The sequence below is a fragment of the Artemia sp. Qi Xiang Cuo genome, chromosome 17 (assembly GCF_049724085.1).
Source record: "Artemia sp. Qi Xiang Cuo chromosome 17, ASM4972408v1, whole genome shotgun sequence".
NCBI classification, from domain to species: Eukaryota; Metazoa; Arthropoda; class Branchiopoda; order Anostraca; family Artemiidae; genus Artemia; species Artemia sp. Qi Xiang Cuo.
This window is the reverse complement of record NC_142810.1, coordinates 59,130,782-59,149,313: the sequence shown is the minus strand read 5'-3', so window position 1 is coordinate 59,149,313 and position 18,532 is coordinate 59,130,782. Positions and strand designations below refer to the sequence as shown.

Below are 18,532 nucleotides of genomic sequence, written 5' to 3'. Positions count from 1 at the left end.
TACAAATTCTGGTAAATTCTCCCCATGTAAAATTTTCCCTGAAAAGTTCTCCCCCAGAAATTTCCATCCCAATGAGAAATTCTCCCCATAGAAAATCCATCCCCAGAAGATCTCCTTCCTCCCTTTGAAATTGCCGGTATACTTCCCTATAACAAATACTATATGTAAACAATGGGCAAATTTCATAACTTGCGGCCCTTCCTCTGGTGGTTATGAGGGGTCATGTCATCTCCAAAGACATATCTATTGTACCTTTCAACAATACTGAACAAAATGGCTATCTCAAAATTTTGATCAGAGGACTTTCAGGAAAAAAGGGCGTGGGACAGGGGCTAGTTGTCCTCACATTTTTGGGTTACTTAAAAAGGATACTAGATCTTTTATTTTCGTTTAAACGAGCCCTCTTGCAAAATTCTAGTACCATTGGTTCGATATGATCACCCTGGTAAAAGCAACAACAACAAATAAACACGAATCCGTGATGTTTCTTCTGGCAAACACTATAAAATTTAATTTTTATAGATAGGAACTTGGAACCTCTACAGTGGGGTTTTCTGATACGCTGAATCTGATGGCGTGATTTTCATTAAAATTCTTTGACTTTCATGGGGTGTTTTTCACCTTTTTCGAAAATTTAGCAAATTTTCTCAGGCCCACTAATGGGTAACACTATACTTAAAAAATATTATATATATTTTCATCAGCACAATAAGCAAATTTTTTCGTACATCTATTGATATCAAAACTGATTCCAAATCATCAAGAATCTAATTTTTTTTTCTTTTGCTAACTTTTCATTTTTAGTCTGTAATACTTGATAAATAGATAAATGTATTTGCCTTAATGTTGGGAGCCGTAAGGGACTATTAGCTAAAAGACTGCTTACCTGCCAATGGTCTTGACTGTAGCGTAAAAGCAAGGATAAATAAAATCTTTTATGTATGAAATAATACTAACTTTTGAATAATTTCAAAATAGTTTAGTATTACAAAAGATTATTTGCAAAAGAGTACAAAAGAGTATTTGCAAATAGTTGTCCGTAGGAAGAGCAACAACTCCAAAGAGAAATATAGTTGGTAAAAAAAATAACGGCTGTAAAAAAATTAGTAGAAAATGTAAATTTAGTGCTAAATAAATCGTTTTAATACTGATTTTCTGAAAAATTACATTTTGTTTTTACAAAAATATGTATCCAGCCGGGAAATATTCTATTTTATGTCATAAATTTACAAAATATGTCCCTTTTATGTCCCAAATTACTAAAATATGTCCCTTTTTTGCCCTATTATGTCATTGTGTCACGGCACACAGGAATGTATCCTTTGGACATAAAATAAGTCCAGTTGGCAACCCTGGCTGCTGGTAAGCTGAGGTTTATTTCTGCGGCGAGCTCCAGCAGCTGTCTTCTTCTGTTGACTAACTTCGATTAGTTGTTGCCGGGGATTTAAATGCAAGAGTTGGTTCTTTTGAGCAGACCACAAGACAAGTTCTGGAAAAAATTGGACAAGGTCACAAATGCGAGAATGTAAAAATGCTGGTATATTACGCCTTGATGAATCACCTTGTTATCTCTAATACCATTATTTGACAAAAAACTACGTTTTCTAAAGAGTTAAAGAGGCTGAGTCACAAGTTCGAACCTTAAAACGTACAGGGATTATGAGGTACAGTTGGGGGCTGCCGCTCCCCAAACCCAGCACTTTTGCAGCATCTTTTGTTAAGATTTTTATTTTGGGGGTCTACCGCCCCCCTCAACCTCCGCTTTTTCCCTTGTAAAGAAATGCTTTGCAACACGAACGAAGTCTGCTTGAATTATTTACCGTAAGAACATCCTATTGCATCCCTTTGATTAGAAACAGTACTGAGCCTGTTTGCTGGATTTTTTACAGGAGATTTTTCCCTAACCGATAACAAGCTATAATGTGAGGAACTTAACAATTTTGAACAGAAAAAACAGAGAACAGAAGAAGGCCTCAGCATAAACAAGCAGTTTAGGTTCAGCTAGGTTCAGCTTCATCTATTTTTCCATCATACACAATCACACTGAATACATAACTATACCTTGTACAGAGATAAGTTTGTAGTTATAACTGTAATAGACTGAGTTGTCATTGCCAAATTCTCGGAAGATTTAAAAAAAATGCCATTGAAACAGTTTCATTCGTGTTGGTACGACCAACTGATTGCAGGCTACAGGACTTAAAAAATCTTAACAAATGAGGCTGCAAAAGCGGGGGTTTTGGGCGGCAGCAGCCCCCCGACTGTACCTCCTAATCCCTGCACGTTTTAAGGTTCGAACTTGTGACTCAGCCTCTTTAACTCTTTAGAAAACGTAGTTTTTTCATATAATACGTTTTAAGGTTCGAACTTGTGACTCAGCCTCTTTAACTCTTTAGATAACGTAATTTTTTTTCAAATAATACGTTTTAAGGTTCGAACTTGTGACTCCGCCTCTTTAACTCTTTAGAAAACGTAGTTTTTTTCAAATAATACGTTTTATGGTTCGAACTTGGTACTCAGCCTCTTTAACTCTTTATATAACGTAATTTTTTTCAAATAATACGTTTTAAGGTTCGAACTTGTGACTCAGCCTCTTTAAGTCTTTAGAAAACGTAGTTTTTTTCAAATAATACGTTTTAAGGTTCGAACTTGTGACTCAGCCTCTTTAAATCTTTAGAAAACGTAGTTTTTTTCAAATAATACGTTTTAAGGTTCGAACTTGTGACTCAGCCTCTTTAACTCTTTATAAAAAGTAGTTTTTTTTAAAATAATACTTTTTAAGGTTCGAACTTGTGACTCAGCCTTTTTAACTCTTTAGAAAACGTAGTTTTTTTCAAATAATACGTTTTAAGGTTCAAACTTGTGACTCAGCCTCTTTAACTCTTTAGATAACGTAATTTTTTTCAAATAATACGTTTTAAGGTTCGAACTGGTGACTCAGCCTCTTTAACTCTTTAGAAAACGTAGTTTTTTTAAAATAATACGTTTTAAGGTTCGAACTTGTGACTCAGCCTCTTTAACTCTTTAGATAACGTACTTTTTTTCAAATAATACGTTTTAAGGTTCGAACTTGTGACTCAGCCTCTTTAACTCTTTAGAAAACGTAGTTTTTTTCAAATAATACGTTTTAAGGTTCGAACTTGTGACTCAGCCTCTTTATCTCTCTAGAAAACGTAGTTTTTTTTAAAATAATACGTTTTAAGGTTCGAACTTGTGACTCAGCCTCTTTATCTCTTTAGAAAACGTAGTTTTTTTTCAAATAATACGTTTTAATGTTCGAACTTGTGACTCAGCCTCTTTAACTCTTTAGAAAACGTAATTTTTTTTCAAATAATACGTTTTAAGGTTCGAACTTGTGACTCAGCCTCTTTAACTCTTTATAAAACTTATTTTTTTTAAAATAATACGTTTTAAGGTTCGAACTTGTGACTCAGCCTTTTTAATTCTTTAGAAAACGTAGTTTTTTTCAAATAATACGTTTTAATGTTCGAACTTGTGACTCAGCCTCTTTAACTCTTTAGAAAACGTAGTTTTTTTAAAATAATACGTTTTAAGGTTCGAACTTGTGACTCAGCCTCTTTAACTATTTAGAAAACGTAATTTTTTTCAAATAATACTTTTTAAGGTTCGAACTTGTGACTCAGCCTCTTTAACTCTTTAGAAAACTTAGTTTTTTTCAAATAATAAGTTTTAAGGTTCGAACTTGTGACTCAGCCTCTATAACTCTTTAGATAACGTAGTTTTTTTCAAATAATAAGTTTTAAGGTTCGAACTTGTGACTCAGCCTATTTAACTCTTTAGAAAACGTATTTTTTTTCAAATAATACCTTTTAAGGTTCGAACTTGTGACTCAGCCTCTTTAACTCTTTAGAAAACGTAATTTTTTTAAAAATAATACTTTTTAATGTTCGAACTTGTGACTCAGCCTTTTTAACTCTTTAGAAAACGTAGTTTTTTTTCAAATAATACGTTTTAAGGTTCGAACTTGTGACTCAGCCTCTTTAACTCTTTAGAAAACGTTGTTTTTTTCAAATAATACGTTTTAAGGTTCGAACTTGTGACTCAGCCTCTTTATCTCTTTAGAAAACGTAGTTTTTTTAAAATAATACGTTTTAAGGTTCGAACTTGTGACTCAGCCTATTTAAATCTTTAGAAAACGTAATTTTTTTTCAAATAATACGTTTTAAGGTTCGAACTTGTGACTCAGCCTCTTTAACTCTTTATAAAACGTAATTTTTTTCAAATAATACGTTTTAAGGTTCGAACTTGTGACTCAGCCTGTTTAACTCTTTAGAAAACATAGTTTTTTTCAAATAATAAGTTTTAAGGTTCGAACTTGTGACTCAGCCTCTATAAATCTTTAGAAAACGTAGTTTTTTTCAAATAATACGTTTTAAGGTTCGAACTTGTGACACAGCCTTTTTAACTCTTTAGAAAACGTAGTTTTTTTCAAATAATACGTTTTAAGGTTCGAACTTGTGACTCAGCCTTTTTAACTCTTTAGAAAACGTAGTTTTTTTCAAATAATACGTTTTAAGGTTCAAACTTGTGACTCAGACTCTTTAACTCTGTAGATAACGAAATTTTTTTCAAATAATACGTTTTAAGGTTCGAACTTGTGACTCCGCCTCGTTAACTCTTTAGAAAACGTAGTTTTTTTCAAATAATAAGTTTTAAGGTTCGAACTTGTGACTCAGCCTTTTTAACTCTTTAGAAAAAGTAGTTTTTTTCAAATAATAAGTTTTAAGGTTCGAACTTGTGACTCAGCCTATTTAACTCTTTAGAAAACGTAGTTTTTTTAAAATAATACGTTTTAAGTTTCGAACTTGTGACTCAGCCTTTTTAACTCTTTAGAAAACGTAGTTTTTTTTTTCAAATAATAAGTTTTATGGTTCGAACTTGTGACTCAGCATGTTTAACTATTTATAAATCGTATTTTTTTTAAAATAATAATTTTTATGGTTCGAACTTGTGACTCTGCCTTTTTAAATCTTTAGAAAACGTAATTTTTTTCAAATAATAAGTTTTAAGGTTCGAACTTGTGACTCAGCCTCTTTAACTCTTTAGAAAACGTAGCTTTTTTCAAATAATACGTTTTAAGGTTCGAACTTGTGACTCAGCCTCTTTAACTCTTTAGAAAACGTAGTTTTTTTTCAAATAATACGTTTTAAGGTTCGAACTTGTGACTCAGCCTCTTTAACTCTTTAGAAAACGTAGTTTTTTTTTAAAATAATACGTTTTAATGTTAGAACTTGTGACTCAGCCTTTTTAACTCTTTAGAAAACGTAGTTTTTTTCAAATAATACGTTTTAAGGTTCGAACTTGTGACTCAGCCTATTTAACTCTTTAGAAAACGTAATTTTTTTCAAATAATACGTTTTAAGGTTCGAACTTGTGACTCAGCCTCTTTAACTCTTTAGAAAAAGTAGTTTTTTTCAAATAATACGTTTTAAGGTTCGAACTTGTGACTCAGCCTCTTTAACTCTTTAGATAACGTAATTTTTATCAAATAATACGTTTTAAGGTTCGAACTTGTGACTCAGCCTCTTTAACTCTTTAGAAAACGTAATTTTTTTCAAATAATACGTTTTAAGGTTCGAACTTGTGACTCAGCCTTTTTAACTCTTTAGAAAACGTAGTTTTTTTCAAATAATACGTTTTAAGGTTCGAACTTGTGACTCAGCCTCTTTAACTCTTTAGATAACGTAATTTTTTTCAAAAAATACGTTTTAAGGTTCGAACTTGTGACTCAGCCTCTTTAACTCTTTAGAAAACGTAGTTTTTTTCAAATAATTTCTGCACGTTTTTGTACAGTTTATTACTTATTATTGCTTGACTAACTGTTAGCTGATCGTGTCAGGTTCGTGTCTATCGTGTCTATAGAATGATCGTGTCTATAGAAAACGTGTCTATAGAAAACGTGTCAGCTGATCGTGTCTATAGAAAACGTAGTTTTTTTCATATAATACGTTTTAAGGTTCGAACTTGTGACTCGGACTCTTTAACTCTTTAGATAACGTAATTTTTTTTTCAAATAATAAGTTTTAAGGTTCGAACTTGTGACTACGCCTCTTTAACTCTTTAGAAAACGTAGTTTTTTTCAAATAATACGTTTTAAGGTTCGAACTTGTGACTCAGCCTTTTTAATTCTTTAGAAAACGTAGTTTTTTTCAAATAATACGTTTTAAGGTTCGAACTTGTGACTCAGCCTCTTTAACTCTTTAGAAAACGTAGTTTTTTTCAAATAATACGTTTTAAGGTTAGAACTTGTGACTCAGCCTCTTTAACTCTTTAGATAACGTAATTTTTTTCAAATAATACGTTTTAAGGTTCGAACTTGTGACTCAGCCTTTTTAACTCTTTAGAAAACGTAGTTTTTTTCAAATAATACGTTTTAAGGTTCGAACTTGTGACTCAGCCTCTTTAACTCTTTAGAAAACGTATTTTTTTTCAAATAATACGTTTTAAGGTTCGAACTTGTGACTCAGCCTCTTTAACTCTTTAGAAAACGTAATTTTTTTCAAATAAGACGTTTTAAGGTTAGAACTTGTGACTCAGCCTTTTTAAATCTTTAGAAAACGTAGTTTTTTTCAAATAATCAGTTTTAAGGTTCGAAATTGTGACTCAGCCTATTTAACTCTTTAGAAAACGTAATTTTTTTCAAATAATTCGTTTTAAGGTTCGAACTTGTGACTCAGCCTCTTTAACTCTTTAGAAAACGTAGTTTTTTTTCAAATAATAAGTTTTAAGGTTCGAACTTGTGACTCAGCCTCTTTAACTCTTTAGAAAACGTTGTTTTTTTCAAATACTACGTTTTAAGGTTCGAACTTGTGACTCAGCCACTTTAACTCTTTAGAAAACGTAATTTTTTTCAAATAATACGTTTTAAGGTTCGAACTTGTGACTCAGCCTATTTAACTCTTTAGAAAACGTAGTTTTTTTCAAATAATACGTTTTAAGGTTCGAACTTGTGACTCAGCCTCTTTAACTCTTTAGATAACGTAATTTTTTTCAAAAAATACGTTTTAAGGTTCGAACTTGTGACTCAGCCTCTTTAACTCTTTAGATAACGTATTTTTTTTCAAATAATACGTTTTAAGGTTCGAACTTGTGACTCAGCCTTTTTAACTCTTTAGAAAACTTAGTTTTTTTCAAATAATACGTTTTAAGGTTCGAACTTGTGACTCAGCCTATTTAACTCTATAGAAAAAGTAATTTTTTTCAAATAATACGTTTTAAGGTTCGAACTTGTGACTCAGCCTTTTTAACTCTTTAGAAAACGTAGTTTTTTTCAAATAATACGTTTTAAGGTTCGAACTTGTGACTCAGCCTTTTTAACTCTTTAGAAAACGTAATTTTTTTAAAATAATACGTTTTAAGGTTCGAACTTGTGACTCAGCCTTTTTAACTCTTTATAAAACGTTTTTTTTTTTCAAATAATACGTTTTAAGGTTCGAACTTGTGACTCAGCCTTTTTAACTCTTTAGAAAACGTAGTTTTTTTCAAATAATACGTTTTAAGGTTCGAACTTGTGACTCAGCCTCTTTATCTCTTTAGAAAACATAGTTTTTTTAAAATAATACGTTTTAAGGTTCGAACTTGTGACTCAGCCTCTTTAACTCTTTAGAAAACGTAATTTTTTTTCAAATAATACGTTTTAAGGTTCGAACTTGTGACTCAGCCTATTTAACTCTTTATAAAACGTAGTTTTTTTCAAATAATACGTTTTAAGGTTCGAACTTGTGACTCAGCCTTTTTAATTCTTTAGAAAACGTAGTTTTTTTCAAATAATACGTTTTAAGGTTCGAACTTGTGACTCAGCCTCTTTAACTCTTTAGAAAACGTAGTTTTTTTTTAAATAATACGTTTTAAGGTTCGAACTTGTGACTCAGCCTCTTTAACTCTTTAGATAACGTATTTTTTTTCAAATAATACGTTTTAAGGTTCGAACTTGTGACTCAGCCTCTTTAACTCTTTAGAAAACTTATTTTTTTTCAAATAATACGTTTTAAGGTTCGAACTTGTGACTCAGCCACTTTAACTCTTTAGAAAACGTAATTTTTTTCAAATAATACGTTTTAAGGTTCGAACTTGTGACTCAGCCTGTTTAATTCTTTAGAAAACGTAGTTTTTTTCAAATAATAAGTTTTAAGGTTAGAAATTGTGAATCAGCCTCTTTAACTCTTTAGAAAACGTAATTTTTTTCAAATAATACGTTTTAAGGTTCGAACTTGTGACTCAGCCTGTTTATCTCTTTAGAAAACGTAGTTTTTTTCAAATAATAAGTTTTAAGGTTCGAACTTGTGACTCAGCCTCTTTAACTCTTTAGAAAACGTAATTTTTTTCAAATAATACGTTTTAAGGTTCGAACTTGTGACTCAGCCTTTTTAACTCTTTAGAAAACGTATTTTTTTTCAAATAATACGTTTTAAGGTTCGAACTTGTGACTCAGCCTCTTTAACTCTTTAGAAAACGTAGTTTTTTTCAAATAATAAGTTTTAAGGTTCGAACTTGTGACTCAGCCTCTTTAACTCTTTAGATAACGTAATATTTTTCAAATAATACGTTTTAAGGTTAGAACTTGTGACTCAGCCTCTTTAACTCTTTATAAAACGTATTTTTTTTCAAATAATACGTTTTAAGGTTCGAACTTGTGACTCAGCCTATTTAATTCTTTAGAAAACGTAGTTTTTTTCAAATAATACGTTTTAAGGTTCGAACTTGTGACTCAGCCTCTTTAACTCTTTAGAAAACGTAGTTTTTTTCAAATAATACGTTTTAAGGTTCGAACTTGTGACTCAGCCTTTTTAACTATTTAGAAAACGTAGTTTTTTTTTAAAATAATACGTTTTAAGGTTCGAACTTGTGACTCAGCCTTTTTAACTCTTTAGAAAACGTAGTTTTTTTCAAATAATACGTTTTAAGGTTCGAACTTGTGACTCGGCCTTTTTAACTCTTTAGAAAACGTTATTTTTTTCAAATAATACGTTTTAAGGTTCGAACTTGTGACTCAGCCTCTTTAACTCTTTAGAAAACGTAGCTTTTTTCAAATAATACTTTTTAAGGTTCGAACTTGTGACTCAGCCTCTTTAACTCTTTAGAAAACGTAGTTTTTTTTCAAATAATACGTTTTAAGGTTCGAACTTGTGACTCAGCCTCTTTAACTCTTTAGAAAACGTAGTTTTTTTTCAAATAATACGTTTTAAGGTTCGAACTTGTGACTCAGCCTTTTTAACTCTTTAGAAAACGTAGTTTTTTTAAAATAATACGTTTTAAGGTTCGAACTTGTGACTCAGCCTCTTTAACTCTTTAGAAAACGTATTTTTTTTCAAATAATACGTTTTAAGGTTCGAACTTGTGACTCAGCCTTTTTAACTCTTTATAAAACGTAGTTTTTTTCAAATAATACGTTTTAAGGTTCGAACTTGTGACTCAGCCTCTTTAACTCTTTAGATAACGTAATTTTTTTCAAATAGTACGTTTTAAGGTTCGAACTTGTGACTCAGCCACTTTAACTCTTTAGAAAACGTAATTTTTTTAAATTAAGACGTTTTAAGGTTCGAACTTGTGACTCAGCCTGTTTAACTCTTTAGAAAACGTAGTTTTTTTCAAATAATACGTTTTAATGTTCGAACTTGTGACTCAGCCTTTTTAACTCTTTAGATAACGTAATTTTTTTCAAAAAATACGTTTTAAGGTTCGAACTTGTGACTCAGACTCTTTAACTCTTTAGAAAACGTAGTTTTTTTCAAATAATTTCTGCACGTTTTTGTACAGTTTATTACTTATTATTGCTTGACTAACTGTTAGCTGATCGTGTCAGGTTCGTGTCTATCGTGTCTATAGAATGATCGTGTCTATAGAAAACGTGTCTATAGAAAACGTGTCAGCTGATCGTGTCTATAGAAAACGTATTTTTTTTCATATAATACGTTTTAAGGTTCGAACTTGTGACTCGGCCTCTTTAACTCTTTAGATAACGTAATTTTTTTTAAAATAATAAGTTTTAAGGTTCGAACTTGTGACTACGCCTCTTTAACTCTTTAGAAAACGTATTTTTTTTCAAATAATACGTTTTAAGGTTCGAACTTGTGACTCAGCCTATTTAAGTCTTTAGAAAACGTAGTTTTTTTCAAATAATACGTTTTAAGGTTCGAACTTGTGACTCAGCCTCTTTAACTCTTTAGAAAACGTAGTTTTTTTAAAATAATACGTTTTAAGGTTCGAACTTGTGACTCAGCCTCTTTAACTCTTTAGATAACGTAATTTTTTTCAAATAATACGTTTTAAGGTTCGAACTTGTGACTCAGCCTCTTTAACTCTTTAGAAAACTTAGTTTTTTTAAAATAATACGTTTTAAGGTTCGAACTTGTGACTCAGCCTCTTTATCTCTTTAGAAAACGTAGTTTTTTTCAAATAATACGTTTTAAGGTTCGAACTTGTGACTCAGCCTATTTAACTCTTTAGAAAACGTAATTTTTTTCAAATAATACGTTTTAAGCTTCGAACTTGTGACTCAGCCTGTTTAACTCTTTATAAAACGTAGTTTTTTTCAAATAATACGTTTTAAGGTTCGAACTTGTGACTCAGCCTCTTTAACTCTTTAGAAAAAGTATTTTTTTTCAAATAATACGTTTTAATGTTCGAACTTTTGACTCAGCCTGTTTAAATCTTTAGAAAACGTAGTTTTTTTTCAAATAATACGTTTTAAGGTTCGAACTTGTGACTCAGCCTCTTTAACTCTTTAGAAAACGTAGTTTTTTTCAAATAATACGTTTTAAGGTTCGAACTTGTGAATCAGCCTCTTTATCTCTTTAGAAAACGTAGTTTTTTTTCAAATAATACGTTTTAAGGTTCGAACTTGTGACTCGGCCTCTTTAACTAATTAGAAAAAGTTGTTTTTTTAAAATAAAAACTTTTTATGTTACGAACTTGTTACTCAGCCTCTTTAACTCTTTAGAAAACGTAGTTTTTTTAAAATACTACGTTTTATGGTTCGAACTTGTGACTCAGCCTTTTTAAGTCTTTAGAAAACGTAGTTTTTTTCAAATAATAAGTTTTAAGGTTCGAACTTGTGACTCAGCCTCTATAACTCTTTAGAAAAATTAGTTTTTTTTAAAAAAAAAGTTTTAATGTTCGAACTTGTGACTCAGCCTCTTTAACTCTTTAGATAACGTAATTTTTTTCAAATAATACGTTTTAAGGTTCGAACTTGTGACTCAGCCTTTTTAACTCTTTAGAAAACGTAGTTTTTTTCAAATAATACGTTTTAAGGTTCGAACTTGTGACTCAGCCTCTATAACTCTTTAGAAAACGTAGTTTTTTTCAAATAATATGTTTTAAGGTTCGAACTTGTGACTCAGCCTCTTTAACTCTTTAGAAAACGTAATTTTTTTCAAATAATACGTTTTAAGGTTCGAACTTGTGACTCAGCCTTTTTAACTCTTTAGAAAACGTAGTTTTTTTCAAATAATACGTTTTAAGGTTCGAACTTGTGACTCAGCCTCTTTAACTCTTTAGAAAACGTAGTTTTTTTCAAATAATAAGTTTTAAGGTTCGAACTTGTGACTCAGCCTCTTTAACTCTTTAGATAACGTAATATTTTTCAAATAATACGTTTTAAGGTTCGAACTTGTGACTCAGCCTCTTTAAGTCTTTAGAAAACGTATTTTTTTTCAAATAATACGTTTTAAGGTTCGAACTTGTGACTCAGCCTGTTTAAGTCTTTAGAAAACGTAGTTTTTTTCAAATAATACGTTTTAAGGTTCGAACTTGTGACTCAGCCTCTTTAACTCTTTAGAAAACGTAGTTTTTTTCAAATAATACGTTTTAAGGTTCGAACTTGTGACTCAGCCTTTTTAACTATTTAGAAAACGTAGTTTTTTTTTTAAAATAATAAGTTTTAAGGTTCGAACTTGTGACTCAGCCTTTTTAAATCTTTAGAAAACGTAGTTTTTTTCAAATAATACGTTTTAAGGTTCGAACTTGTGACTCGGCCTTTTTAACTCTTTAGATAACGTAATTTTTTTCAAATAATACGTTTTAAGGTTCGAACTTGTGACTCAGCCTCTTTAACTCTTTAGAAAACGTAGTTTTTTTCAAATAATACGTTTTAATGTTCGAACTTGTGACTCAGCCTCTGTATCTCTTTAGAAATCGTAGTTTTTTTTCAAATAATACGTTTTAAGGTTCGAACTTGTGACTCAGCCTCTTTAACTCTTTAGAAAACGTAGTTTTTTTTTTCAAATAATACGTTTTAAGGTTAGAACTTGTGACTCAGCCTTTTTAACTCTTTAGAAAACGTAGTTTTTTTCAAATAATACGTTTTAAGGTTCGAACTTGTGACTCAGCCTATATAACTCTTTAGAAAACGTAATTTTTTTCAAATAATACGTTTTAAGGTTCGAACTTGTGACTCAGCCTATTTAACTCTTTATAAAACGTATTTTTTTTAAAATAATACGTTTTAAGGTTCGATCTTGTGACTCAGCCTCTTTAACTCTTTAGATAACGTAATTTTTATCAAATAATACGTTTTAAGGTTCGAACTTGTGACTCAGCCTCTTTAACTCTTTAGAAAACGTAATTTTTTTCAAATAATACGTTTTAAGGTTCGAACTTGTGACTCAGCCTTTTTAACTCTTTAGAAAACGTATTTTTTTCAAATAATACGTTTTAAGGTTCGAACTTGTGACTCAGCCTCTTTAACTCTTTAGATAACGTAATTTTTTTCAAATAATACGTTTTAAGGTTCGAACTTGTGACTCAGCCTCTTTAACTCTTTAGAAAACGTAGTTTTTTTCAAATAATTTCTGCACGTTTTTGTACAGTTTATTACTTATTATTGCTTGACTAACTGTTAGCTGATCGTGTCAGGTTCGTGTCTATCGTGTCTATAGAATGATCGTGTCTATAGAAAACGTGTCGATAGAAAACGTGTCAGCTGATCGTGTCTATAGAAAACGTAGTTTTTTTCATATAATACGTTTTAAGGTTCGAACTTGTGACTCAGCCTCTTTAACTCTTTAGATAACGTAATTTTTTTTTCAAATAATAAGTTTTAAGGTTCGAAATTGTGACTACGCCTCTTTAACTCTTTAGAAAACGTAGTTTTTTTCAAATAATACGTTTTATGGTTCGAACTTGGGACTCAGCCTCTTTAACTCTTTAGAAAACGTAATATTTTTAAAATAATAAGTTTTAATGTTCGAACTTGTGACTCAGCCTCTTTAACTCTTTAGAAAACGTAGTTTTTTTCAAATAATACGTTTTAAGGTTCGAACTTGTGACTCAGCCTCTTTATCTCTTTAGAAAACATAGTTTTTTTCAAATAATACGTTTTAAGGTTCGAACTTGTGACTCAGCCTCTTTAACTCTTTAGAAAACGTATTTTTGTTTCAAATAATACGTTTTAAGGTTCGAACTTGTGACTCAGCCTTTTTAACTCTTTAGAAAACGTAGTTTTTTTCAAATATTACGTTTTATGGTTCGATCTTGTGACTCAGCCTCTTTAACTCTTTAGATAACGTAATATTTTTCAAATAATACGTTTTAAGGTTCGAACTTGTGACTCAGCCTCTTTAACTCTTTAGAAAACGTAGTTTTTTTCAAATAATACGTTTTAAGGTTCGAACTTGTGACTCAGCCTGTTTAACTCTTTAGATAACGTAGTTTTTTTCAAATAATACGTTTTAAGGTTCGAACTTGTGACTGAGCCTCTTTAACTCTTTAGAAAACGTAGTTTTTTTCAAATAATACGTTTTAAGGTTCGAACTTGTGACTCAGCCTCTTTAACTCTTTAGAAAACGTAGTTTTTTTCAAATAATACGTTTTAAGGGTCGAACTTGTGACTCAGCCTCTTTATCTCTTTAGAAAACGTAGTTTTTTTTTCAAATAATACGTTTTAAGGTTCGAACTTGTGACTCAGCCTCTTTAACTCTTTAGAAAACGTAATTTTTTTTCAAATAATACGTTTTAAGGTTCGAACTTGTGACTCAGCCTCTTTAACTCTTTAGAAAACGTAGTTTTTTTCAAATAATACGTTTTAAGGTTCGAACTTGTGACTCAGCCTTTTTAAGTCTTTAGAAAACGTATTTTTTTTCAAATAATACGTTTTAAGGTTCGAACTTGTGACTCAGCCTTTTTATCTCTTTAGAAAACGTAGTTTTTTTCAAATAATACGTTTTAAGGTTCGAACTTGTGACTCAGCCTCTTTAACTATTTATAAAACGTAATTTTTTTCAAATAATACGTTTTAAGGTTCGAACTTGTGACTCAGCCTTTTTAACTCTTTAGAAAACGTAGTTTTTTTCAAATAATACGTTTTAAGGTTCGAACTTGTGACTCAGCCTCTTTAACTCTTTAGAAAACGTAATTTTTATCAAATAGTACGTTTTAAGTTTCGAACTTGTGACTCAGCCTCTTTAACTCTTTAGAAAACGTAATTTTTTTCAAATAATACGTTTTAAGGTTCGAACTTGTTACTCAGCCTTTTTAACTCTTTAGAAAACGTAGTTTTTTCAAATAATACGTTTTAAGGTTCGAACTTGTGACTCAGCCTCTTTAACTCTTTAGATAACGTAATTTTTTTCAAAAAATACGTTTTAAGGTTCGAACTTGTGACTCAGCCTCTTTAACTCTTTAGAAAACGTAGTTTTTTTCAAATAATTTCTGCACGTTTTTGTACAGTTTATTACTTATTATTGCTTGACTAACTGTTAGCTGATCGTGTCAGGTTCGTGTCTATCGTGTCTATAGAATGATCGTGTCTATAGAAAACGTGTCTATAGAAAACGTGTCAGCTGATCGTTTCTATAGAAAACGTAGTTTTTTTCATATAATAAGTTTTAAGGTTCGAACTTGTGACTCGGCCTCTTTAACTCTTTAGATAACGTAATTTTTTTTTCAAATAATACGTTTTAAGGTTCGAACTTGTGACTCCGCCTCTTTAACTCTTTAGAAAACGTAGTTTTTTTCAAATAATACGTTTTATGGTTCGAACTTGTGACTCAGCCTCTTTAACTCTTTAGATAACGTAATTTTTTTAAAATAATACGTTTTAAGGTTCGAAATTGTGACTCAGCCTCTTTAACTCTTTAGAAAACTTAGTTTTTTTCAAATAATACGTTTTAAGGTTCGAACTTGTGACTCAGCCTCTTTATCTCTTTAGAAAACATAGTTTTTTTCAAATAATACGTTTTAAGGTTCGAACTTGTGACTCAGCCTCTTTAACTCTTTAGAAAACGTATTTTTGTTTCAAATAATACGTTTTAAGGTTCGAACTTGTGACTCAGCCTTTTTAACTCTTTAGAAAACGTAGTTTTTTCAAATAATACGTTTTAAGGTTCGAACTTGTGACTCAGCCTCTTTAACTCTTTAGATAACGTAATATTTTTCAAATAATACGTTTTAAGGTTCGAACTTGTGACTCAGCCTCTTTAACTCTTTAGAAAACGTAGTTTTTTTCAAATAATACGTTTTAAGGTTCGAACTTGTGACTCAGCCTCTTTAACTCTTTAGAAAACGTAATTTTTTTCAAATAATACGTTTTAAGGTTCGAACTTGTGACTGAGCCTCTTTAACTCTTTAGAAAACGTAGTTTTTTTAAAATAATACGTTTTAAGGTTCGAACTTGTGACTCAGCCTCTTTAACTCTTTAGAAAACGTAGTTTTTTTTCAAATAATACGTTTTAAGGGTCGAACTTGTGACTCAGCCTCTTTATCTCTTTAGAAAACGTAGTTTTTTTTTCAAATAATACGTTTTAAGGTTCGAAATTGTGACTCGGCCTCTTTAACTCTTTAGAAAACGTAATTTTTTTTCAAATAATACGTTTTAAGGTTCGAACTTGTGACTCCGCCTCTTTAACTCTTTAGAAAACGTAGTTTTTTTCAAATAATACGTTTTAAGGTTCGAACTTGTGACTCAGCCTATTTAACTCTTTAGAAAACTTATTTTTTTTCAAATAATAAGTGTTAAGGTTCGAACTTGTGACTCAGCCTCTTTAACTCTTTAGAAACCGTATTTTTTTTAAAATAATAAGTTTTAAGGTTCGAACTTGTGACTCAGCCTCTTTAACTCTTTAGAAAACGTAATTTTTTTCAAATAATACGTTTTAAGGTTCGAACTTGTGACTCAGCCTGTTTAACTCTTTAGAAAACGTAGTTTTTTTCAAATAATACGTTTTAAGGTTCGAACTTGTGACTCAGCCTCTTTATCTCTTTAGAAAACGTAGTTTTTTTCAAATAATACGTTTTAAGGTTCGAACTTGTGACTCAGCCTCTTTAACTCTTTAGAAAACGTAATTTTTTTCAAATAATACTTTTTAAGGTTCGAACTTGTGACTCAGCCTTTTTAACTCTTTATAAAACGTAGTTTTTTTCAAATAATACGTTTTAAGGTTCGAACTTGTGACTCATCCTCTTTAACTCTTTAGAAAACGTAATTTTTTTCAAATAATACGTTTTAAGGTTCGAACTTGTGACTCAGCCTGTTTAACTCTTTAGAAAACGTAGTTTTTTTCAAATAATACGTTTTAAGGTTCGAACTTGTGACTCAGCCTCTTTAACTCTTTAGAAAACGTAGTTTTTTTCAAATAATACGTTTTAAGGTTCGAACTTGTGAATCAGCCTCTTTATCTCTTTAGAAAACGTAGTTTTTTTCAAATAATACGTTTTAAGGTTCGAACTTGTGACTCAGCCTCTTTAACTCTTTATAAAAAGTAATTTTTTTTAAAATAATACGTTTTAAGGTTCGAACTTGTGACTCAGCCTCTTTAACTCTTTATAAAACGTATTTTTTTTCAAATAATACGTTTTAAGGTTCGAACTTGTGACTCAGCCTTTTTAACTCTTTAGAAAACGTAGTTTTTTTCAAATAATACGTTTTAAGGTTCGAACTTGTGACTCAGCCTCTTTAACTCTTTAGAAAACGTAGTTTTTTTCAAATAATACGTTTTAAGGTTCGAACTTGTGACTCAGCCTATTTAACTCTTTAGATAACGTAATTTTTTTCAAATAATACGTTTTAAGGTTCGAACTTGTGACTCAGCCTTTTTAACTCTTTAGAAAACTTAGTTTTTTTCAAATAATACGTTTTAAGGTTCGAACTTGTGACTCAGCCTCTATAACTCTTTAGAAAACGTAGTTTTTTTCAAATAATACGTTTTAAGGTTCGAACTTGTGACTCAGCCTCTTTAACTCTTTAGAAAACGTAATTTTTTTCAAATAATACGTTTTAAGGTTCGAACTTGTGACTCAGCCTATTTAACTCTTTAGAAAACGTATTTTTTTTCAAATAATACGTTTTAAGGTTCGAACTTGTGACTCAGCCTTTTTATCTCTTTAGAAAACGTATTTTTTTTCAAATAATACGTTTTAAGGTTCGAACTTGTGACTCAGCCTCTTTAACTCTTTAGATAACGTAATATTTTTCAAATAATACGTTTTAAGGTTCGAACTTGTGACTCAGCCTCTTTAACTCTTTAGAAAACGTAGTTTTTTTCAAATAATACGTTTTAAGGTTCGAACTTGTGACTCAGCCTGTTTAATTCTTTAGAAAACGTAGTTTTTTTCAAATAATACGTTTTAAGGTTCGAACTTGTGACTCAGCCTCTTTAACTCTTTAGAAAACGTAGTTTTTTTCAAATAATACGTTTTAATGTTCGAACTTGTGACTCAGCCTTTTTAACTCTTTAGAAAACGTAGTTTTTTTTTTCAAATAATACGTTTTAAGGTTTGAACTTGTGACTCAGCCTTTTTAACTCTTTAGAAAACGTAGTTTTTTTCAAATAATACGTTTTAAGGTTTGAACTTGTGACTCAGCCTTTTTAACTCTTTAGAAAACGTAAATAATAAGCAGTATTTCACTGCTTTATAGAAAATTAAAACCCGTTTTTCTTGTTTAAAATTTTTTTTTTTGTCTTTAGAAAACGTAATTTTTTCAAATAATACGTTTTAAGGTTCGAACTTGTGACTCAGCCTCTTTAACTCTTTAGAAAACGTAGTTTTTTTCAAATAAAAAGTTTTAAGGTTCGAACTTGTGACTCAGCCTCTTTAACTCTCTAGAAAACGTAGTTTTTTTTCAAATAATACTTTTTAAGGTTCGAACTTGTGACTCAGCCTCTTTAACTCTTTAGAAAACGTAGTTTTTTTTTTCAAATAATACGTTTTAAGGTTCGAACTTGTGACTCAGCCTTTTTAACTCTTTAGAAAACGTATTTTTTTTCAAATAATACGTTTTAAGGTTCGAACTTGTGACTCAGCCTCTTTAACTCTTTAGAAAACGTAATTTTTTTCAAATAAGACTTTTTAAGGTTCGAACTTGTGACTCAGCCTGTTTAACTCTTTAGAAAACGTAGTTTTTTTCAAATAATACTTTTTAAGGTTCGAACTTGTGACTCAGCCTCTTTAACTCTTTAGATAACGTACTTTTTTTCAAATAATACGTTTTAAGGTTCGAACTTGTGACAAAGCCTCTTTAACTATTTATAAAAAGTAGTTTTTTTTCAAATAATACGTTTTAAGGTTCGAACTT

At 30.5% G+C, this 18,532-nt stretch overlaps 1 protein-coding gene across 1 annotated transcript in view; it reads left to right on the top strand.

The window, feature by feature from the left end:
* LOC148942415 (uncharacterized) overlaps positions 1-18,532 on the top strand; it is a 148,774-nt gene that overhangs the window by 95,506 nt on the left and 34,736 nt on the right. The window lies entirely within an intron of this gene.